At 35.4% G+C, this 26,214-nt stretch overlaps 1 long non-coding RNA gene across 2 annotated transcripts; it reads left to right on the forward strand.

Annotated features, from left to right (window-relative positions):
* The first annotated feature begins 460 nt into the window (after positions 1-460).
* Positions 461-26,214, forward strand: LOC127064333 (uncharacterized). 2 transcript variants are annotated; one of them, XR_007781650.1, is made up of 4 exons: positions 461-2,301; positions 2,425-2,501; positions 3,805-3,915; positions 22,168-26,214. It is a non-coding gene; the product is annotated as an uncharacterized LOC127064333 (long non-coding RNA). The 2 variants fall into 2 exon arrangements; XR_007781651.1 differs by lacking the exon at positions 22,168-26,214 and adding an exon at positions 8,370-12,206.

Below are 26,214 nucleotides of genomic sequence, written 5' to 3' on the forward strand. Positions count from 1 at the left end.
AAAAGGGGGAAAAAGGAAGATAGACGTTCGTCTCTTTTCGAAAGTGATCATTTACTTTGATACTATCGCGTGTCGTTCGCGCCAGTAACGATCTCGTTCACCTTTTATATATCGTTCTTTCCAACGAACGAGACTTGGAATCGTTCGAGTTCTACCGATTACGGTAAAGATATCGTTTCGATGGCTTATCTTGAAATTTTACCGTTAAATCGACATTATTAGAAAGCTGTAAGATGATCATTCTACGACAATTGGTTTTGACGATTGAAATTTCATTAACTTTGTACATTAGTATTGCAAATGTGTATGTACCAGTAAAGTGCGATACTTTTATCAATAGGCTATGTGTGTATATGTGTCTATATACACACACACACACACACACACACACACACACACACATATATATATATATATATATATATATATATATATATATATAAAAGCGCGTGATACTTTTGAGAGCAGGTAATCTGCATTTGACAGGGACAATCATCCGAAGCAGCTTCTTATCAAAAATTCCCCGATATCGGGCTATCCATCTACAGCACGTTTCTATGGTTCGTCCCAGTTTTTTTCCCGGGGAATGTCCCGATAAGAGCCGAATAGTTCACCCTCGACATCCTCGCGTCCGCCCGAGTATCCCACGGCAGTCGGAGAAAAGAGAATGAGAAATTTTATCGATTTGTATATTCTTTATTCGTGCACAATGATCAAAAGAGTAATACGTGAACGATCAAATGGATTCTTCTTCCGTTGTAACAGCTCGACAACATTACCGTGAAAAAGTTGAAATATAACGCTTACGTAGAAAGAAGTAAGGAATTTTTTTATGCGTATATAGAAATTTATTTTTTTAATTTTTTCTTTTTATATTTTTAGATTTGCTCTAAGTCGATAATATTCGATATTATTTTACATCGAGTAATTCTAATTATAATGCAGTTAATCAAATATGTCTAACTGTTTCCATGGGTTATCCTAATATAGATATTTCTGGAATTATGCTCATTTACTATACCGCTCGCATTCCCAAATGAGATAATCGACAGCTCACTAACTTCACGTCAGTCATTGCAATATTCTCTGCAAACCGAGATCCAATTCCCAGAGAAATACGTTTCGTTTCTTATCACGTACCACTTGGACAGTATCTTTCGAGAGAATCTTAACCTTCGTATTATGTCTTTAGAAAAAAAAAGAAAAAAATGACAAAGTTCATAAGAATTGGCGAACTAGCTGTGAGGGAAATAAATTAGTCTTAAAAATCATACTCGTAAATTTCTAAATAACGTAGTAATCCTACGAGATTGAAGCGCAAGAATTGTACGAACGTTTAATAGCGATAATAACGATGGATTATCTGTTTAGAGAGAATCGAAATAATAAGAACGGTGAAATGATAATACGATCGATCGACGCGATTAATTCTGAATTCGTTGGATACGATTATTTTGAATAGTTTCATCTGAATGATTTGTTATAATAAATATATACCACATGCATATATGGAGAGAATAAATGATGCCGTTAATAAGAAAAGAAAATATCGAGGAGTTGTATCGTCATAACAAACCAACAAAGTAAATTCTTGGGAAGAATCGTAGAAGAAGTAAAAGAAGAAAAAAGAAAGAAAGGAAGAAAGAAAGATTTTCTCTGGGAAGAGAAAAAATAAGAACATAAAAAAATGTCAACGATATCATAAATAAAAAGAGGAGAAAGAACAAGAAAAGAAGAAAAGAGAAAAGAAGAGGAGAAGGAGAACAGAATCCTGGAGAAGACGTCGAAGGACGAACGAGAACGTCCGTCGCTTTTTCGCGGGGACCTTTGCAGTGCGCAAGGGCGTTGGCGCTGATGACGGACGGGTAACTGGAAACGGCAGAGAGAGACAGAGAGAGAAGAGAGTGGAAGTGTGGGTGAGAGGAGTAAAGAGGGAAAGGAGAAAAAGAGAGGGTGAGTGGAAGTAGGATGTGGCGCGTTGTGGGGTGGAGGGGGTGCGCGGAAGGCGTCGAAGCTTCGCGCGACGGTATGAGGAGGATCGACGAGGAGAAAGAGAGAAAGAGAGAGAGAGAGAGAGAAAATGAGAGAGAGGAAGGGATGCTTCGTAGAGGATAACGACGAGAGAGGGACGACGACGATGATGGTGGTGGTGGTGGTAATAGTAGTGGTGGTAGTGGTGGTGGAAGAGGTGGTACAAGCAAAGACGAGTTCTCCCAGTCGCTCAGTCCGCGCCCCGACACGCAATCGTACGCATGTTTATTTACTTGATCTCATCTCGTACGGACGACGAGATATTACGAGGTGTTTCTTTCTTACTATCTTATCATTATTATTACTATTTGATTATTTATACAAATCTTTTCTATCTTTCGATCGAAAATTCATCGTTTTTATTTTCTTTAAAGAAAAGAATTTCGTTCGCAGACGATCGAACGAGTCCTCGAACTTTGGAACTTCCCGCTTCCAATCTTCGTGGACGACGCTACTGAGAAAGAGAGCCGGTAAGGACTACACTTAGCGATCAACGTTCTCTTCTATTCGTCAATCGAACAACGTGAACATATATTTTTCTATCTCCTTGTATCTATGTATCTTCAGACGAATTTTTCTCTTCTTCTCTCTGCTTTTTTTTTTCCCTTTTTGTTTCTGGTTTCTTTGTCTTGTCGTAACTTTTATACATATTATAAGTAGATACGTACGTATTTATATTAAAGTGTGCGAATATTTAAGATAAGTTGCGTGTTAATTAATTGATCTCGTACGTAGAAAAAGTTTGAGTGTTGTTGAAGTGATCTTGAAAATGTTTCTTTTTCTTTTTCGTGCCGCGTACGTTGGAGGTTGTAACGTTAACATTGGTTAAGTGTCAAGAATGATCTCACCGTAGGGATGGGGCGGTAGCGATGCGAGATAGAAGGGAGGGTGTTGGATCAGACTTCTAATTACTTGGAATCGTAGGAATTCTCTAAAGTTTCGATTAAATCTTGTGCTTCTGTGAGAAAGATCGTACGTTCGTTTATCCGACGAAGAAACTTTATTTTCCTAGTACGTAATTTATAAGAAATAATATGTATTGCGAAGCACGACGTGTTTATCTGTTATTATTTTTTTTTCTTTTTTTCTTTGCAGTCGTCCTCTAACAAACGTTTTCTAGGTGAAGCTATATTGCGTCGTACGTATAATATTTACAGTAGAGCTAGTTAATGAACCTTCCGACGTATTTCACTTCAACTCGATCCATAGGCGTGTATAGGTAGGAGGTATGACGCTAATTAAGCTTGTCGTTCGCGTTCTCCAAACCGACATCCGACTAACTAATAGGATGGATCGTGAGTCCTTTTACTCGGCCAGGGTGAAAACGAGATCCGTGACGTCTGTTGGTAGGTATACCGAGGATGGAGATAGTGATAGAGTGAAAAGAGATAAAGAGTAATAGAACGAGAGAGACGATGTGTTCGTTTATTGCATAGGATGGCAACGGTACGTTAATCAAAAATGACGGAGAGAAGGAGAACGCGTTATTATTTTCTTTTTTCTTTTTATTTATTTTTCTTTTCTTTTTCTTTTTCTTTTTCTTTTTAGTCACGTCGACATTGAACGAATTTGACGGCAGAATTAATGAAACTTTATTCTATTACGCCGATTGCAAATCATTCTATCGTGGCCACGTGTTACATTATGTTTCAAGATCCGTTTAACGAGTTTCGAGATCCCTTCTATTTGTTCTTATTAGTATAGCCACGAAGATATCGATCGATCGTTTGCTCCTTATAAATAAAATAGTAAGAGGAACATTTATTTTTATAGTACTCCTTGTTACCCGGCCGCATAACCGTAAATTTCTCGGACAACTTTCAAAGCTTAAGAGGAAGAAGGCGAGCGTTTGCGTCTTACGTATACACGAGAATCCTCGAGAGAGTAAGTATGTAAAAGGAAAGAAATAGATAGAAGATACCATTGGATGAGAAAGTACTTATTACACGGTTTCTCGCAAAATTTGGAAATGCGTTATTGCGTCAACTTTAATATCAAGAGCAATTTAACGTGGTTTAAATTAAACGCATATCTACGTACAAATCTATCTACGAAGCAATTATATATGTATTTATGTACATAAGTCACGTTAACCCTTTCAACAGTGAATTTCCGTAGTATTATTAAATTGATTTCTAAAACGTCATAGATAGAATTAAGAGCGATACAGTTACGTGCAACAAGCGAATGAAGAAACATTAATGTGTTTTGAATAACTAAATTAATGACAGAGTAGATATTAATTTGGCGCTAAACTTTGAAACGTAAATACGTGTACGTTCTTACCACTGCTATTATTATTACAACTACAGATTCATTAAAGATATTACATAAATCTGCGTGCCTACTGTTCGAAAGATTAGATATATCCATCGCTTCTTTATCTTTGAGCACGAGCTTTAATACCCATCGTCCTGCCTATCCATCATAGCTTGATCCAGTCTCGAGTCTTTTCTCTCCTCGTCAAGCATTAACTCATATCAACACTACACGCACGTATTTAATCGAGTCAATCTCTCCCTCGCCCTTTTCATTCCTTCTCGAAGGGAAACACTGAGGTTCGTAGATCCTTAAAATCCACCAACTCGTGATGATACTCGAAGCGTACTAATTACTCTCGTATATTACTTTTACGTGACATCTACTCATTAAATTGATCGAATATTAAAAAAAGTAACAGTAAAGTTTAGAATGAGAAATAACAAACAGTGTTTGAAGAAATTCAAAAAATACGGATATAGGAAATGATCCTCGGGAAGGAAAAATAATGTAAACAAGGGAAATACGAAATTCTCGCGTCGGAGAAGTGGAAAAATGAATGTAGGATAATTTTTCATTTCGTCTCGGATATGCCGCTAATTAATCCATGGCACATGCCTTGAATCCGTGAACCTATGTTGTTGTAATAATATCGTACATGTTCTCAGCGACGTTTACTAAACGAAAAAAGTCCATCGCATATATATATATATATATATATATATATATATATATATATATGCATATAGGTGTACGTGCGCGCATTCGTGTTTCTTTTTCCTTTTTTCCTTTCTCTGTCTCTCTTTTTTCTCTTTCTCTTTATTTATTTTTTTCTATTTTTTTTTCCTTATTTTGAAAGTTCGTTGATTATGCTCCATAAAATTAAGAGATGGTTCTTGGACCGTGGAGTGCTTTATAGTTGACCGTGTATTTGACTGTACAGTGCCGAATTATACGAGAGGAAAAGATAGACAGAAAGAGAGAAAGAGAGAGAGAGAGAGAAAGAGAGATAAAAGGGAAAAAGAGAGATAAATAAAAAAGAAAAACGACGAAACATTTTGAGATTCGCTCGAATAGAAACTCGAGTGATGCCGGTATAAATTTAAAAGATATCTTATCGATATTTTTTTCTTCTATCAATTTAATTATCTATCCTCTTAGTGTTATGGAATGACCATCATGAACCTGTTTTACCTTGCTTTATACTCGGATGCTTGGAATATTTTAACGGCATTGTTTAGTTCTTGGAGTTTCCTAAACTCCTTTCTAAGCAGCCTTTACTCCTCGCTAACTCGACTTTGGTAAGTCTTATCTTTCATCAGGCGTAAACAGTGTTGCTACTCATCCAGTGATTTTAAATCCGGACGTCCCTTCCTTTAACCTACTATTCCGAGAATTTTAAGGAGATGCTTTCCATCTTTTAAAGGAGTCCGAGATTATGCAGGCACCAACGGCAATGCGAAACAAAGCAAACATCACAGGTTTGTTTACTGCACATGCCACGTAAACAAATTTTCGTGCAACGTACCAAACGTACGAGTACGTGCATATATACATACATACATAGATACATACGTACATACATACGTAGGTAGTTACTTACATACATAACATTCGTGTACCTTCATTTTCAGATGCGTGCGTTCCCTTTATCTGAGTAGCACGAAATTATACGCGTAACGTTCGATCTCTCGCACATTTACGATACTCACCGGCTCGCTTGAGCACGCGATCCATAGAGATAGAGAGAACAAGAGAGAGAAAGAGAAAGAGAGAGATAGAGAAGGAGAAAACGAGTATGCTATTAGTATGGAAGGATTGCCACTTTGTAGATTCTATTTGCTCGAGAAAGTCCATTTGCTAATTGGAGAAACCGTCCTCGCCATTTTCGAAATCGAATAATTAGATGACGCACTAGCGACTCGCGTTAATACACCAAGCTTTTCTCTGTTAATTGACCATATCCGCAACGCGTAAATGCTTATTAGCTATTACAGAGGAGGGAGGAAAGAAGGAGAGGGAGACAGGAAATGACGAGATTCTCAGTGGTTCGAAGAAAGGATGACTTAGAATATTCGCCACGGGGATGCTAGATTTCACGGAGACAATGTGATATTAAGATCGAACCTGACGTATATTAAGTTAATTTCGTGCCTTCCTGGGTATAATATAAGATATAATATAATAAGATGTTAGCCTTGAGGGATGTATCTTGAGATGGAAATATGTACGTCCTTCGTGTTTTACCCGAATATCTTGTCGATTAGGTTGGTCTGGTCTCTTTCATATTTCGTCATTGATTAATTTTATAATGGTCTACTTTGTTTTCTCTAATTAGCAGATGATTATGAAAGTGGCTTATATGTATATACAGTGCGTCCAAGAATAAGTGGGAAATATTTTAAGGATAATTTGAGCGATATCAAAAGCCAAGTGGTAGATATGTTTATATGAACTTTTTATATATAATTTTTCGTTTTTATTGTTTTGATGTGTTAAAGTCACCATCCCACCTACTCTAAAAAAAATATTTCCTCACTTATTCTTGTAACATACCCTTTATATACTGTGTATGAGCGAGATGAAAGAGATTTTATTTCAGGATTATTAAAGATGTATAACTCATACGTATAGATCGACGTGACGCAAAGTGCATTGATAAATGAAATTTTTTCGCAAATTTTATTTCTTTTTCTTCCTTTTTTCTTTTTTTTTTTTTTCTTTTTTACTTTATCAACTTTCATAATTATCGGAACGATAAAAGTATTTTGTTCGAAGGATGAAAATACGAAGGGAAAAAAGTGCGATGAAAATAATCTCCTTATACATCGCATGAAAAGTATTAGTGCTCTCGGAAAAAAGATATTCGGTCGAGGGTTCGTAAAAAATGCTTACTTTGGGAAAAAGATCGAGTGTACTTTCGATCAAAGTCCCGATCAAGTTTTTTGCCACGTAACGGCGAATGTTCCTTACTGCGCATCGGCCATCCCTCAGCGCAAATTCGTAGCATGTCAGCTTGAAGCGCTCTCTTGAAAGAAGGACAGTAGGGGAGAGAATTCTTTCATCCTCGAGATTCCATCCTCTTCTATTGGATGAGGGAAAGAAAGTAGGAAACGCTCGACAAATTATTATTGAAAAAGTTGCCAACCTTTCGTCTTCATTCTTTTTCTTCATCGACAACGATAATTTGCAGTTGCCTAGATTCGACCATAAATAACTCTTTCCATTTTCTTTCCCTTCACTATTTATTCTGATTTTAGTTGCTCTCGTGACTACCCTCTTTGATCTCTCTGCATTCATTCCATTTCCTTTACTTCTAAATATAACTCGTCATCTTTATGCTTTAACATTATTATATTCCAACTGTTTACTCTCGTCTTCTTTCTTTCTTTTTCTATTTCATCGATTTTCTCTTTCTTTCTCTCTCTCTCTTATATCGATTCTTTCTCTTTCTCCCTTTCTCTCGATCAGCAACCTAATTAGATTTCTACGGAGAATCTTTGGGATTCTGAAAGCTCTTGCGATTCTTCGACAACTCGATAGCTTCTGAGAATCTTTATAGAAAAATGAAATTTCATGAAACATTTGCTATGGCTATGGCTCAAAGATAGAGTAAAGAAAATGGATTTTCTTTTTAAAGATCTATATTCGTTGAAAAGAATACCGCGCACCAATTTGATTTCGATATTCGTGACATTTGATTTAAAAATGTTGATATATTCAGTTATATGTAAAACAGTCAGATTTGTTGGCTCGACGCTAGAATATATTTCGTAATACTACGTGACTTGGAGTTAAGTAGAACTCATGTGTACGTTGCTTCTATTGTGAGGTTCCCTAAAAAAAAAAAAAAAAAAAAAAAAAAAAAATGAATCGAGTTAATTTCGTCTTCAGTGGGATACATCTTACGAGATTAAAAGGAACATTTCGAATGTTTCTTCGATTCAGTAGAGTAATCTTCTTTCATTTGAGATTTTTAGCTTGACAAACGATGGTACTTTCGCTTCTTTCCAAAGAAAGGTTACTGGCCAGGATCCACGCGTTTCAAAAGAGTCCTTTAATCCCAGGGAAAAAACTAGTTTCAGATCGGCGACCCCAATGCGACGGCGTTGAAAACATTCGGACGTATGTTGAATTCGCTTTGTAGCAACAGAGGAAAAGAAAGAGAGAAAAAAAAGAGAAAAAGATAGTTGGTTGTCTTCAATCTCATAGGATAGACCAAAGTTACGCCGTAAATCTCGTCTGCAACCTGGAATATTATCATTTTTAGGAGGATCATGATAGTAGATATCGAGGTAGGCATTTATGATCGAGAATAAAGTTATATCTTACCTATTAAATTATCTAATATCATCGCCAGTTTGTGATAAATATCGATTTGATTTATATACGCATATATACCAATAATCTATATACACACACACACCTATATGTATTATATAGAGGAAATCGATAAAACCTTCTTTCTCGCGAATAAAATAATTGAAGTGAATGTACATGAGACATTTTTTTTCTCTCTTGTATGTATCAACGCAATATGTTCGACTTTCCTTCATGTTTATTCATCACATGCGTTGCGTAGTCCGAAGGTAAGAGGAAAAAAATGCTTTTCCAATTCCCTGGACTGGACTGGTATCAGGGCGCCAAATCTTTTTTCTGTGGTCCTTCGTAATTAAACTCTTGCAGCGAGTCGAGTTCATTAATCCCCCTTAATGAAACTCGTTTCATCCGGCCCGTTTCCAGATCGAATCGATCCGCGCGCCTCGAAGCGCTTTTCATTACTCTGACCTATAACTATGAACTTCCATCTCGTGCGATTCTATTAAATTCCAACGATTTTTGGAAGTCTTGATTGTTAAAACATAGAGATGAACATTTCTGAACATTTCGAATTCCAATTATTAATTTTATCGAAGTGAAATTTCAATGTCTACAAGTTTTTTTCTCTATCTCTCTACTTCTCTCCCTCCCCCCCCTCTCTCTCTTAATTTTTTTTGCTCAATGAATTAAGTACGTACAAAATCGATGGAGAATCATAATCTAAATTATTAACCGGATCATAATTCAAGTCACGGAGAAAACTAATCTAAACTTTTCCTCCTGAAAATCTTTACGATCGTGTGAATCATCGGCAATTTTCTACTTAATCCACAGCTACTTGCTCTCATAAATCTTGATCGTTTTTGGGTCATAGTGGATTTCGTTTCTTTCTTTCTTCCCTCTTTTCTTTTTTTCTTTCTTTCTTTGAGAGATTTTATGTATTCCGTGTCGATGGAATGTCTAGGTAATTTAACATTTTCTTTTATAATTGAGGTAGATAATCAACCTAGCTACAACGACGAACATTACTTTGAAATCCGTGATACACACCGTTAATAAAAAATTTCCCACATAACCATTTACGTAGACGCTCGGTAAAATTGCCAACGTGTCGTCTGCTTTAGAAAGCATAAAGATAAAGCTGTAAGGTCGCAGACGCTATAACAACTTATCTAGATTCTCGCGAAATTATTGAGAGAGAAAGAGAGAGAGAGAGAAAGAAAGAGAAAAAAGGAGAGAAAATAAAGAGAATATGGAAGAAGAAACTCACGTACAAAGCAGAGAAAATATAAAGTTGGTCAATTTTAACAAAAGGAAAAGACTTCGTATTTACGATTTTGTTTTTCTATGGAGATGACCATTGCCGTTCGTATATATTATAATATATACATATATACCTGTTTCTATGCGGAATCGCAACGCGAAGATATTCGATTCTTGTCATTCACGATTATTTTCTCTAAGATCAAATCGAGCTCGTTCGAGCTCGTATAATCCTCCTCTTTATCGTCGTCTTCCTTAACTCCTGAATATTCTGTCCTCTAAATATCATGGTCTTTAGCACGTTGCATAATGCAGAAGTCGATGTGCTCCTTCGGGTAAAGGATGTTACCAGTTCAGGTTTGCTTCTATTTCAATTAATGCCCATTGATTCGACGATGCGAACACGCTCCTCCCGGTCATTACGTCGTATCATAATTTGCATGAAAATTCCCTAGTGATGCTCGTTATCCATGGGACAACGCTGATCGACGGAATGCTCGAGTGATACCGGACAGTTTGTTGGACGCGTATGGTTCTAACAGCCTTCATATAAATTGATCATTATATGTACGTCGTCTATTTTCTCTGTCGTCAATCTTTCCCACTAACCTATTGCATTTTAATTTCTCGCGAAGATCCTATTAAACGTCAAACGATTTTTCCAATATTTACGATGAACGATAAAAACTTGATGAGCATCGTGAAAGTTGCCGATATTAAAATATGTTTTATAGTTTTATTGTTATATCGAAGAGAAGAGAGAAAGAGAGAGAGAGAGAGAGAGGGGGATGATTTTTCTTCTTCTTTTTTTTTTTATATGGAAAATCGATAAATTCTATGAAAAATATTAGGTATACATCGTATAGTTTTTACGATTGGTCAAAAGTTCGAATTCTATATTTCATTTTCTCTACGAGATAAGGAATAAGACACGACTAGGGAATAATATAGCTGGTAACCCTTGTAGATCTTCGAGTGAGGCTATTCGACAAGATTGAAACTTCTTTCGAAACTGAGAAAGTAGATAGTGGCAAGGTTCCAACCACCTATTAGTAGAAGAATCTATTAATCCTTATTTATTTCACGATTTTTCTTACTACTCGAGCTATCGATCTCTACTTCCTCTTTCGAAAGTTTCATAGTGAATTCTTTAAGAAAATGAAGAAAAAAAAAAAGAAGAAAGAAGAAGAAAAAGTATTAAGTTCGTGCTTCGTCTAAGTCTTTGAGAAAATAATCAGTGATCGAGATCTCGATTGTATCTAAAAGAAAAAAAGAAAAAAAGAAAAGTCGAAGAAAAATTTTCAACTTTTATTCTTGGCGCATCCCGCTGTTATCTCTAAATAATAGCCATTGTGTCTTCTTTGCGTCACTTTCGTGGCGTCCCTTTTTTATTTCTATTCTTTTTTCTCGAGGAATAAAAGAGACGAAAGCTCGTTTCTCAGCCTCCATTTATATATCCAACGTTTCGGATTAAATTACGATATCGTAGTTACCCTCAACAAGCTCATGGACAACTCACTTGACTCGTCGATCAGTCTTGCCAACCGACGGACATGATTTATGAAATAGATCTTCCTACATCTCCAATCTAATAATAATAACATTACGTACCCACGAAGTCGATGAGTGAGATTAATAAATAATTAATCGAACGATAGCGTGCGTACTGTAATTACAGATAGTCTAGGCTCGTGTAATCGATACGTATGTGTGTATGTATATATCTGTCTATCTACGTACCAACGTCGTTTGTGTACGTCGATTAATTATTTATCCTACTACATTCACCCATTCACCGTTTCACTGCGTTCGATACCAAATTACATCGGCTCTCGCATTTCTCCGTTAAGCGCTAATTTAACTTTGACACGCAAACGTTCGCTATTATCTTTCGCGCGTTTCTCAAAGAAAATAAATAAAAAAATAAACGAAATACGTTGGTTATACTTCTTTGAGATTGGCATTGTTCTCGATCGTGTCTCATCAGATCATTATTTTATTATTAATCGTATATCAAATGATCGATGTATTTAATAATTTATTGTATAAATATACAGTCTCGAACACAATGCAGAATTTCATAGTTCGATCGTTTCGTTCGTTTTACTTTTTTTTTTTTTTCTTGATATCCGTAACAAATTTCATTATTGTATACGTGTAGATATATTTATGTGACTCGTATATACGAATGAAGGGAAGAAAAGTATTTTCATCGGACGATGTTATTGAAAAATGTCGTAAACTGAAAGTAGAATCGTTCAATTTACCGTCATCTCACACGATAGATCGATCCATCTTACGATTTATTCGTTCGATCCATAATTCGACTTTATTCTTACAGCCGTACGATCATATCGTTGAAGTTAAGGATGCCAAAGTCGTCGACCGCCCTTCTTGAAAGGGCTTTAAAGATTTAGAAGGATTTGAGATCGTAAACTTGCACGTACAGGAGAAACGCGTAAAGAGAAAAGATTGGGAAAGTGGATAAATGGAAAGGAAAAGCAAGAGAAAAAGAGAGAGAGAGAGAGAGACAGACAGAAACTCATCCTAGACCGCAAATTTTATTTTCCGTCATACAAACAAGCTTTTCTTGCGTTTACTCATTTCTGGTAAATAAGTATTGCATCCCTTTCTTCCTTCTCTTTTTTCTTTTTTCTTTTCCCTCTCTTTTTTCTTCTATTCTACTACAAGATTTATTTACAATTCTCCACGCCATTAGCGTTTTTTTAATTATTTACATCGACGGTGTTTACTATGATTACCTGTTTAAGAACTGAAAATTTTTAATTTTTCGAATAAGAAAGTTTATTTTGATATATACATACTTACATATGTCGCATTCCTTATATTTTTCTTCTTATTTCTTTATATCTCGTTAACGAAGAGTAAGCATTGGTGTTATCTCATTAAATGAAAACTTTGAAGAAATATTTCCCTGCAAATCTGGAATGTTTAAGTTTTGGTTTAGGGTGTTGGAGAGAAAAAAAAAGTTGAAAGAGAAAAAAGAAAAAGAGAAAAGAAATGTAAAGACAGGAAGACGGAAAAGAACAGCGCGAGAGATAATCTCGATGAGCACGGAAAGGGAAATTCATTTTGGTTGGAGTTTCGAATGTTCGTGTAGTACAAAAGAAAATTAGAGTGCGAAGGATTAAAGGATCAGAAAGACTTGGCACTTCGACTGATCGTGCTCTTAAGTTACATAACGAGGTAGAAGAGACGTACTTACGTACGACCGTGTATAAATGCAAGATTCTTGTTAGTGTTGAAATATAATTATCCAGTAAACGTTGTCATTAAGAAATATTGTCTTAAATATATAATCGTTGATGAGACATTTTGTTGAGCTCGTATAATTGATGCATTTTCTTATTGAAACGAAAATTTGATCGAATGATCGTGAAACTCTGTAAATATAAGCAACTTGTTAAATCTTCTTTATCGACGTCTTCTTTTCTTTACTTTTCTTTTCTTTTATTTTATTATTTTTTCTTTTTTTTTTTTAATGTTCATTTAAAACATTAAAAAGCGAGATCATTAATATTTATATATAGTCGATAACGATACGATATCCGTTAACGAATGATAATACGTTCTTCAGATTATTAGAAATTACTTGCCATATCTAGCTACGTATGTTTACGATATCATTTCTTTTCCTCTTTACTAATAAGAGAAGTACGAGGATTAAAATGGAAAAAACGAAAAAAAAGAAAAAAAAGAAAAGGCAGCTCCGTGTGTAAAGTACGAGTATAACGTAACAGGTGGTCCTCTTCGGCGTCGTTAAGTATGCTCTTACACGTTTTCTCCTCATCAGTGTGACAAGGATTTCAGATGAATATTAGTAGTTACCAACGTGTGCGATTTTCACTGTCCAATTCTTTTTTCGTTAACTTTTACGGAGAACAGCTGTCAACAAACTAATTAGTATAATAGTGGAGGCAACTCGTTCAGAGAGATAAGAGATAAGTTCAAACCACTCGACTTATAACTTCCTAAACTTTTTACTTTTTTTTTCCCCCCTAGTATTTCCCAAGTAATTAAAAAGAGTTAACTGTTATTTGAACGATGTTTGGTAGATTTCATACATTTTTCTTCATTCCTTTTCCTTTTTCTTTGCTTGTTTTTTATTTTTTTATTTTTTTATTTTTAGAAAACTGATAGAACGAAAAATACGTGTCTACATCGAAGGATCGCAGTAATCTTGTAAACTTTAGGCCACTCTCGATAACCTCGGTGCAAATAATTGCATATTATCGCGGTCATCTCGATTCGACGATTTCTATTGTCGGTCGCAAAGCTGATACCCGTAATCCTATTCGTGGAAGAACGAGAGAGAGAGAGAGAAAGGGTTTGCACGAACGATTCCGTGGCTCATTGTTCGACGGCAATATCGACGCCGGAAAGGTTGGCCTTATGGTAGAGGAAATCCGAGTGGATATCTCTTATCACACTCAAAACAGACTGTCTCAGTTTGAGTTCACACCCGGCGAGCATTGTCGAAAGAAAAAAGGTCTTCTCCCTTTTCTCGCCAACCTTAAAACGCCATATGTCCGGTTTAATAAAAAATCCAAAGTAATTTTTATAGCGATTGAAAAGAATCCAGATGTTGACAGTTTCGATATTAAAGTATAGTTTTATTCTGTTAAAGTATTTCAATAATTTTCTATATTCGAATGAAAAAAAAAAAAAGAAAAAAGAGAGAAGAAGAAAAAGAAGAAGGGAACAATCTCGTGTCCAATGATAAAAGAAAATGAGAAACAAAAGTATGTAGTATGTTTTGTAGTAGTGAATGTTGTAGAAAAGAATAATTGATGTTTCGAAAGTGATTTCAACGGTAGATTGCGTCTGGGTTGCGTTTACTTAGGGCAATGTTTTGTCAAGGGTTCTCTTGAAACATGATTGATCGTATACGCTTGCATTCTCTTCAGTTGTTCCAAGTCAAGTAATACCTGTTTCAAGACGACGTGTCTTGAATGTCGAAGATCTTTAATCGCTATAGCAAATATTCGTTATTTGATTTTATCTCTTATTAGAAAGTTCAGATTTATCGATTATCGCGTTAATATAGTAGTTATAAGGGAATATCTCCTTCGATTAGGACGAGGGATGATTTTTTTCTTATTATCATTTTTCATCGCTAATTACGTGTCATTGTTCGAATCAAGAGGACAAATGATAAGGATCAAGTAGTAAAGTTAATTACGTTCAGACGACACGTTAGAGATGGTACATCGAAGGAGACAATAATCGATCTTGAGAAGAGAGTGTATACCTACGCGAAGTAGATAACTCTGGCAGAGGTGAGCAAAGTTTTAATTGTTATAAGCCTGATTAGAAACGATTAAAGGGGACCTCGCCGTCCATAATTACGCTGCTAAACTAATGTCAGATGGCATTTTCTCACATGGGTATTCTCTGTAACATAAATACATTGCTAGAATTTCCTCTTGACTATTTCGATGCAAAATACAGAACTAGAAAGAGAGAGAGAGAGAGACGGAGAGACCAAGAGGGTATAACCAAACGTACATTAGACATCAAAACACCTTATTGTTTCATTCATTCGTGCATACAGAATTTTGCTCCAGTTGGAATAAACGCTTTTGCATGTTGCTATGCGTAAAAGCCGCGTGGTTTATTCGTCTAGTAAAACAGACTTCTTCGTAAGATAAAGAAAAACTCATGCAATTAATGCTAATTTTCTTGGTATTATTCGTTTAAAGAGTTAGAACAGGTTTAGAAGCAAGTTACAAGAAGGAAGTTTCGTGGATAATAAAATAATAATGAAATGTGAAAGTGTTCGATTTGAAGAAACACAGTTTTGCAGAATTTGTTTTGTTTTCTATTCTTGTAATGCACATAGATATCTTAGATCTATTCATTTATTCATTATTCATTCAATGTTCTATATACATATACATACATATAGAAAGTTTCAGTCACAGAAATTTCATTTCGTAGGAAAGCAAAGCTTTAACGTCAAACGCAAAGCAATCCCATCGATATTCCTGTCTATATTTATGATTGAACACCCTAGCGGAAAATTGTATCAGCGAAGAAAATCGCGAATGGAGTAGGTATAATTTAATATTACACAGGTAAGAGTTGGGTGGTTTGCATGTGATGGGGTTGGAGATGAGGGCAGGGGGTGGGGGTATAGGTGTGATAGTTGATATGTAAATGAGATGAAACTCGTAAGGCTTTGCATCGTAAAGTTTAGAAGCTTCACCCATGCGGTATCGTTGTGTATTCCCACTAGACTCAAATCAGATTAGACGACTTAGAAATACACTACGCATGCAGAAAGTAGTCGCTAAAAAACTAATCGCAATCCGGCTAAAGAGGATAGGCGCCGATAGGTGAGAGTTTTCAAGAAAATATCAGACAAATACAAAAAGAGAGAGAAAGTAAAATTCTAAAATAAGATAAAGGTCGAAAGGCAAAGATTATTCGTGTACTTGTCCCGCGAGAAATATGCTTTAACTTAAGCCGGATAATGTCGTGCCATATGTCGTTCCTCGTGGCACATACGAGCTCAAATTTTGGGTGAGAATGTGTACTGTAGCACTAGGTGTGTAAGACCCTTTCAATTCCTCTCGTTGCACTAAGGAACATAGCCTATAGCAAAGTCTAACGAAGCATTCGAAATATGCTTTCCGTATATACCATTATAACTTGCCTTTCTTGTTTCTCTTTGATCAAAACTTCCTTTACGAGTTGAATTTCAGATAATTTCATATTCGAAGAAGAGCCATCGTAATTATTCCGTTTGCCAACAACCATCAACTCGAAATTCTCAATATCGTTGTTAGAGATAAGAATTCTTCCATCGAGTCTTTTCCATTATCGTTTAGATCAGAAAGAAGAAACTAGTCTAGGTTGTATCTACCATGCTAAAATTACGTGAACGCGTTTAAAAATAAAGCTACTTTCTAATAGAATCATTTTTTCGATAAAAATGAAACGCGAATAAGGTTCGACGGATATCTATACTGTACGAAAGAAATTCGAATTCATGGGGTTTTTTAGTTTTTATTTTTTTTATTTTTTATCTGAGAAATTTTTCATTAGATCATTCTGATAAACGAGAGTAATACCTACCTATTTGAAATCGTTCGATTCTCATGTTCATTGACCGTATTCCAGAACGGCAATCACGCGTTACGCCGTTCCTGACATTTTATCGATACAATCGTAAACTATAAAGCGCAAAATCTGCAGAGTAAGAATCGAAAAATGTTGGTGGAAGGGGAAGTTTAGCAATAAATGCGAGGGGGTTGGGAAGGAAAAGGGTATGGAACGAGCACGGGAATGGAAATAAAGTGGATCCGAGTGGTGGACTGAGGATGGTTGAGCGACGGGTGGAAAGGGTTGAAGAGGGGTTAAGGGAAGGGGAGAGAGAGAGAAAAAGAATGAGAGGTGAGATAGAGAGAACGGATTGGACTATACTCTGGAGATCGATTCGCTGATATCGAAGGACGAGAGACGTGAATAAATAAAAGATAAATAAAGGAAAAAATGAGAAGTTCCGTACGTATGTAGGTGTGACATACGGTATCTATAGGTGTATGCACGTTCTCGTATATTTCCTTACTCGAGACGTGAATTACGTTTCTTGCAAAAGCCACGAACGGTAAACAGAAACATTAGAAGCGGTTTCCTCGATCCTTCCTTCCTTTAGGCGATATTAGTCGGATAAAAGATCGTGGCTTACTCGCTCGTTCGTATACGAGCCAGTCAGGAAACGAGCGTAAGGATAAAAAGCGTAGGTAGATATGGACGAAAAGAAAAAGGAATTCTAACAATCGAAGAGATTGTAAAAGAAAAAAAAAAAAGAGAGAAATATACTACTAGTATCCATTCTCTCTTTGTATCGATGATAACGTTAAAAGCCTTCTGGGAATTCGATGAACGATCGATCGAATCGATTCGAGAGCTACATCGCGTTGTTTTACATACCGACATACGCTTGTTTATCTCTCGAAAATTTCTACATCGACATGGAAGCATGAAATCTGGGCTTGTAATTCGTATTTTTAATCACATTGTGGTATTTTCGATTGGTATAACACCATTGTGCATTTTGTAGTAGTAATCGAGATGTGATATTTTTCGAAACAGTGTACGAAAGTACACTGTTGCGTATAAATGTCACACGGTATGTATGTTATAAAAGATGGTCGATCGTAGTAGCACGTTTCCGCTCGAACGGAAAATTTAATTAAGCAAATGCAAATTGCACAGCCACGGAAGACGGAACGTAAGAAGAAAGTTAAATTCGTTAGGTAACTCGTATGTTCCTACGAAGTCCTACTGCGTTATGGACGGCGCCATTGGTGTCGCCTGGCCGCTCGTGCAATCTCTGAAAATATTCCGCATTCGCGCAACGTAATATCGTTCTGTTCTCGACAACGAAATAACGCTTTTAAAGCGCATGTAATCCGATGCAACACGAGATGCAAGACTTATCGCACGTACCTGTGCGATAGATAAGAACGTGTAATAAATATAAGATATTTATATATATATATATATATATATATATATATATATATATATATATATATGTACTCTCTTTCTCCTTCTCTCTCTCTCCCTCTCTCTCTCAAAAATAATTCACCGAAGGAAATTCTTCCAAGAAAATCCTGCCTCGTGTAATAAGTTTTCTGCCGATGGCAAAAATGATTTTCATTTTTCCGTTCCTTCGCGAAAAGTAGTGTGATACCTTTCTCTTATTTTTCAAGAATTGCACGCGAGAATAGGGGTGAGATATCATCTCTGTATTATGAATCTAAAGGAACCTTCACCGTAGCTATACTTCCTGGTAACAATATTATCTCGAAGGTTGCCCTTGTTAGACGCATGATAAATTTAAGTTATTTACTATATGTTAAATAAAACTATACTGCATTTATACAGAAAAAGTCATTTTTGGAAGTAGCTTTTTCTTTCTCTCTCTTTCTCTCTCTCTCTCTTTCTCTATTTCCTCTCTATTTCTTCGATTTACACAGCGATAAATATTTGTGGTATCCAAAAATGGTATCTCTTAAATAGTTATATTTCTCATAACAATAGAACACGTATATAATAAAACATTAATAACACTAATAAATTAAACTTAGACAATTTAAATCCTTTCATCTTACAACATATAGACATTATTCGATAACTTATAACACAATAATGAAATAGTATTGAAAGTATACTATTTGAATGTAACATATATATATACAAGATTACTAAGTATCACACGAAATATCAATAGTTTAATTGCAATAACGTTATACGCGTACACATTTCTTTTTTGTGAAGGAAACCATTGCTTTTACAATAAAGTGCATTCATAACACATATATAAGCTCGTGTTATTATTGTTGTTGGAATTTTCAAGTATGGGAAAGTACACCGGTAAGCGATTTCAAACCTGTGGAATGCTACAGTTGCTTCTCTCTCATGTTTGCATAATATTTTTCAAAACATATTCGTCTCGCAGCCCGATTATGTCCGTGTCGTTTTATTCGCTTTACTACTCACGGCTACATCCCAGTAGCAACTATTCTCATGAAAATAGGTTAATGCAGTCTTAGGAGTTTCGATGACGATACACAGTTAAAAAATCGTTCTTTCTCTTATTTCCTATTTCGCATTCTTTCACGAAAAGATAAAAATCTTTACTATCGGTGTTAAATTAAAATTTATTCTTTTGACTAAATAATTAAAGAAGAGGTGTAAAAATGGGAGAGAAAGAGAGAGAAAGAGAGAGAGAAATATCGAGCAGAAAAAGAGAATTAGTAGCAATTAAGTTCAATGGAGCAGCTTAACGATGAACCGGGTGTGAGAACAGAACATTATTTTCACCTAAATCCATGAGAGAAAGAAAAAAAGAATGAGATAGGGAAACGATGTTTCAGCCGTGTAAAGAACAAAATTGCTTTCACGAAATTATAAAATACATCTGTTCGAGAAAGCATTGCTCTTTTTTATTTTTTCCTTCTCTATTATTCATAGAGAAATTTTTTGGAACAAAATTAGGATTTTTCGGAAAGATTTTGAAAGTAGACAAACAAAAGGAGGAACATCGAAATGTCACGTCGTTGTTCGGTTCGTTCGTTCGTTTGTTCGTTCGTTCGTTTGCTCCCGACAATCGGAAAATCGTTTTCGTCATCGCACGAATCGCGTTCTTCAAATCACCGTAACCGCGACTAATTTCGAATTTCCGATAAACGAGATTACGAACGTTCCGGAACGATAAAGCAGACCACTTTGAAAAGCCACAGCTGGGTTATAGTACACGTACTACCTACTGTTACGTGTAGATATTATATAGAAACGCACTTCGTTGATGTAATCCGCGTTAATTCGCTATCGTTTTGCAATAACTTCATTTCTAATTTATTATCCCCATAGAAGATGCACAATGTATGTATACGTATATATATATTATTGTGTCATTAGAAACGTAGAAATTAATAATATATCACGTTGTTGATAACATCTATGCTCGAGAGAATACATAGAACATACATTGCATAGTAATAATCGTTTCGCGTAATTGAAACTAACAATTTTTAGCAAACTTTTAAAAGCTTCGATCTCGTCTATAGTAAAAATGCTATAATGATAAATAAAAAAGATACTTCATTTGATTCGTAAAATTCAAATGTTGAGAAAGCCTTGAGTAATACGTACTTACATACATTCGTACATATCTACATCTATATGTACGTATACTTAATCTATGCGTCAACTATGTTGAATGGACGACATTCGTGTGATAGAATGAAAGTAATATTTTTAAAGTAGATTTGAATCGTGAGATAAATAAATACATACGTGTAGGGAAAGTCTAGTTTAAGATTATAGGAAGTATTTTAACGAGAATCGAAACGAACTTAAATTTCACTTTTTTTTATGCTTTTTTTTATTTTATTTTATTTTTTTTTTTATCATACTAGATTCTGTCTGGTACCGTATGTTCCTATTTGCACTAAATAATTCTGTTATCGAGCGAACGTGTTCACGACAGGAAGCAGACAGGATTACGTCTTTTGAAGTAAGTACATACAACGATAGGAACGTGGATCACGTTTGATCAACGATGTATTTCTCTCTCTCTCTCTCTCTCTCTCTCTCTTCTCTCTCTCTCTTTCTACGATCAAAGATTCTCAAAGCAAAGCTAAGCAGACTCTTGGAATCTTACATTTGCATCCGTAATTCGAGCGGTTTTCCAAAGATATGCTTTTGAGGGAAACCACGTTTATTTCGTTTATCCAGAAAACGTAGTGATATATCTACATTTAGTCTTAGAAATATTTTCATAATTTTTTAACACGTTGAATGCTTTCCATTCAGATAATTGTGATTATTTGATGAACTGTTACGTCAGAATAATTTATTCTTTTTTCCCCCTTCCTTGTTGTCGACGTACACATTCGGTAGTTCAAACTGTGAAAATGTTTCTATGAATTTTGATTAATTTATCCCATGAATTTGCATATTTCCAAGAGCATCCTTTTATAGTTACACAGTTAGGTAATTGTTGCTTCATCGACAACGATACTGTTGTTGTTTTTAGAACAAAGTTGTCAGGTTCGATACCATCGTATACTCAACAATAATGAAACGAGCTCGAGGTGTGTTGAGAGGAGAAACTAGTAGAGATGAGAGCGAGTTGAGCGAGCATTAAAACTAAGCTATTCTGTATAGCTCGTACAGCTCTTCGGCCCGCGGAAATTTGCAGTTGCTTTGAAATTAGTCTAGAGCTTTAGAATAGTGGACGGACCAGATCGACGAAGTGAGTAGATATCCTCAGGAAGACTGGCCTTCGAACTTTTTGCAATGTATAGGTACATATTTATATTACATGAATACTACTTGATTACATACGTACCTAAGTACGAGATATGCGTTTCTAACAGAAACCATGTTGGATTGTGAAAGTATCAAATTGGATGAAATTTTCATTACGCGAATCGTATTATTTTAAAAATCTGATAAAAAATTAAAATCATTGTGTTGATAACCTTACAATTTCATATCTTTTTTTTATATTCTTTTTTAAGTATCATATGATATAATTGGATCGAACAATTGTTTGAGAATGAAAGATGTAAATCACGTAAAGCTAGTAGGTATTGTTCAACATTTTTTAATCGGATCGATGCGATACGAATGTAATAAATTGAAATCATAGATCTAAATATATTGGTTCGATTACAAAATCACTTTCCTTTCCTTTCTTTTTTTTTTTTTTAATTCCGCTTACGTATAACGTTGCAAGTACTTTTGTTTTAGTTTCGTTCCTGGTTTATCAATATACGGGTACGTAATTATCTACTCTCGACGAAAGAAGCCACAACAAAATAGGATGATCTATTGTTTGTGTTTGAAACTAATCTACGAATATGTCGCGTAACGATATGTTGGGAAAGATTGAAAGAGAGAGAGAGAGAAAGAGACAGAAAGCATGAGCAAACAGAGAAAAAGTGAGATTTGTGAAAATCCGCGTTAAAGCTTTTTCGCAAAGCTTTCTCTCTTAATCTTTACGAACCCACTCACCATTTACCATCTTTCTCTCTCTTTCTATCTCTCTAACACTCTGTAACCACTAGTCGAAACTTTCTTAAGACTTCCAGCGACGTAAACGACGTGCCACTCTCTCTAGGAATTATTTATGAGAAGGTACATACAATGAACTACCTCCCTTGAGGACTATACGAGCGGTGTTTCCAATTTATTGAGTTCACGAATAGATCCAATGATTCGTAGTAAAGAGAATAAGGGATTCGATAGGCGTCTTGAGTGATACATTAGATACATTTAATCATTCTCAACTAATTGATAAGCTGTCGGATAGAGGGATCAGATTAAAGGATCTCTGCTATTATATTGATCGATACTTGCTCTATTTCTCTTCTTGATCTTCGAAATTTCTCGATAGATATCTGTTTTCATCCGTTCATGTTATTTAGAAAATTGCTTGATAATGTTTAGATGTTACGGTATATGTATAAATATATATATATATTTATGTATGTATGTATACAAGTATATATGCATGCAAATTTCTCATATAAAGTAAATGCGCTTGCTTAGAGGAAATGTTCAAATATTTTGAAAGGATCCATATATTATAATAGATCTATTTCCTAATAGAAGTTATTACGTTGATGGTATCAGAATTTTTTTCTATGATGTGAAGATACAACGAATAGAAAAGTATGCTTGAACGTAGATACCACAACGTAAACGTATCTTTTCGTATTTCTCTTTGAATATAAAAGAACGTTCTCCATTACGTCTAGCTTATTTCTAATGGATTTTCACGTATATAGGATTTGTAATTATTGATTAAAAGAAAAAGAAGGAGAACAGAAAACTTTGTATTCTCTTCTATTTTTTCTTTTTTACTCTTTATCGTTTATACCTCATTAGAAAAATTATAAAACGGGTTATACGATTGTACGAGCTCGTTGTAACTTATCGGCATAGAAAATATCTAATAAAATGTAAATATCTACCGCGTAAAAGTTCGTAAAGGTTGAAGTAAAAAAGAGAGTGAGAGAGAGAGAGAGAGAGAGAGAGAGAGTGAAAAAAAAAAGAAAAAAGATCTATAAAACATGCGAACAAAATCTAATGTTCTGAGAAAAAGTTTTTCTTAAAGTGTCGTTTAAAAAGTATGTCGACCGAGTTACTCAGCCCTTAATCCTTCGTCCTTTTAGCCCTTACGAACAAAGTAAACGACGTGGCTTTGTCGTTATGCGACAAAGAAAATGGCACGTAGCTACATATTATAGCTTGATAAAATCACGTTGAGCGTTAAGGAAAGGAGCGTATTATTTCTTTCTTCTTTCTCTTTTTTTTTATTTTTCAAATTATTTCAAATAACATAAAAAAAATATTTACATGTCGAATAAAGAAAAGATCGGCAGAGAAAACATGAAAAGAGAGACAAGAAGTCACTTGAAATCCTCGAAAGTATTTCTACGAGATTCGCGTTGTTGATAGAATTTAGTATAGAAGAATCTAACATGTAAAGAGTCGTAGATTTCTATAGGATGTTTCGTCGTTACACGATGTTACTACGAATTGTTTGATGTTATAAGCTTTAACGGTTCACTGAAACGGTACTCGATGTGATGCAGCATGTCGGCTGGTCGAGCACGAAACACGTAAAACTAGCATGTAGCAATCAGAACGAGATGAAGCGTGAGTGGAACGGAAGAGTGAGAAACGAGTGGGAGAGAAAGAAGAGAAGGGTGAGACAGAGATAGAGAAAAAGAGAAAAAGAGAGAGAGAGAGAGAGAGGAATGGGCGCGGCCGACCGCTGACGATTCGATAGAAGAGGCGTTGAAATCAGAGAGCCTTCGGAAATTCGCTACATCGCAAAGCTATTGCGAAAAATCGCACGTTCTACTCTTGCAGATGTAACCTTTCCGCACACGTAGATACATACATACATACATACTATATATAAATATCTGCACAGACACATACCATGTATATAGAAAATCGAGAAAATCGTGAGACTGGATCGTCGTTTCGTTCTATACTCGCTTCGATATTTAATTTTCCTTCTGTTTTACCAATGCTGGAAAAGAGAGAGAGGGAGAGAGAGAGAGAGAGAGAGAGAGAGAGAGAGAGAGAAAGAAAGAGAAAGAGAGAAGTTTACCTTTCGTTTGTCGGGGTCTACATTAGAGCGTTTCGTTGAATCGAAAGCGTTGATTGGATTTGTTCGGAACGAATCGATGTCACTTGTGAAATTTTCCTCGTTTCGTATACCACGTAGCCCACGTATTCCATTTAAATTTCTACTACACTCGGTATCCTCTCTCTCTCTCTCTCTCTCTCTCTCTTCCTCTCTCTTTCATTTTTTTCTCAGTCAGATTAATTTTGATTTTCTTCAAAAAAGAATAATAAACGACCGACGTATCCAATATACCTAATTTAAACTCCCCCCATCCTCTCCTTCCCCTGAACGTAGTTACAAAATCTAGTTTTATTAATTTATTTGTTATCCGATGGCAAGAGACTCACCACCATTTATCTAAATTTTGGAAAAATCGTTTCGCTAATGATTCGTTAACATCGAAGGGAAGGACGTTGGCACGTTTTTATCGGAGCTACGTCCGTTCGAGGAAATTCTGTTTCGTTAGTAAGTTGGGAGCAAAAGCCAGGAGGACGATTCTAACGATAAGAAACACCGTCGGAAGAAATAAATGACCTCGTTATAAGACGCCTAACAGACGAACGAGACGATACATCAACTGCGTGGGCGAAAAATGGAGGTAGAAAACTGTTATCATATCCCACGTTAACCATTATCGTAATCTGACGTTGTGTGTATTTACAATACACAAACAGAAAGTATAAGTACTTATCTGAACTGACTAAGTGTAAGAGATAGAAAAGAAAAGAAAAGAAAAGAAAAGAAAAGAAAAGAAACGAAACGAAAAGAAAAGAAAAGCAAAGAAAAGAAACGAAAAGAAAAGAAAGGAAAAAGAAAAGAAACGAAACGAAAGAAAAAAGAAAAACAGTGACGGATCGTTTCGTGGCAAGTTACCTTCATCTTTTTCTTTATCTAATCATCTAACTATATTTTTACTTACATACATCGTTAGGAAAGTTGAAACGTCCAAGAACAAAGAGTTGTTAGATCTCGTTAAAAGAGTCTACTTTGCTAACTTCAACGTTCACGAAAAATAACAAACTCATCGTATGACGATCGATTAATCTTTTATCGAATGACTCTCTCTCTCTCTTTCTATCTATCCATCCATCTATCTATCTACCTTTCTCCCTTTGTCTCTGCTTAATTAATCCACGTAGTATACTTGGTAAGTTCATTCTTTTTTTTTTGAACTCACTCGAAGCGCACTTATAACTTTCCCCGTAATTTCATCGCAATTCAAAGTTGGTCTCTCAATCGTAGTAGATTTGCGAGCGATACACCGAGAACTTTCCGTCAACGATAAAGCGTATAATCGGTCGACGAGTACAAGTCCGATAAATTGAAATGACTTTTTCTCCCTCTCTCTTCCTCTCTCTTTCTTCTTTCTCTTTCTGTCTCGCAAATTGTCTCGATAAACTTATTTGTTCTTTTCCAATGTGGAACGTTAAGAGAATAGAATAGAATGCGAACTAGAATCGGAAAGTATTTTAAATAGTAACGTTAAATCAATTGATAAAATTAACGATTCCTTTCGAGACGATACGATCGAAACGATTGCGACGATAAGAAATAATGAACTTCGCGAAAGGAAACGTTATTCACTTCTCGGATCAAATGTCGCGATGAAAAGAAATATCTGATTGATAATGAAAAAGGAATTGGATGTATCC

Source organism: Vespula vulgaris, chromosome 5 (assembly GCF_905475345.1).
Source record: "Vespula vulgaris chromosome 5, iyVesVulg1.1, whole genome shotgun sequence".
In the NCBI taxonomy this organism is placed as follows: domain Eukaryota; kingdom Metazoa; phylum Arthropoda; class Insecta; order Hymenoptera; family Vespidae; genus Vespula; species Vespula vulgaris.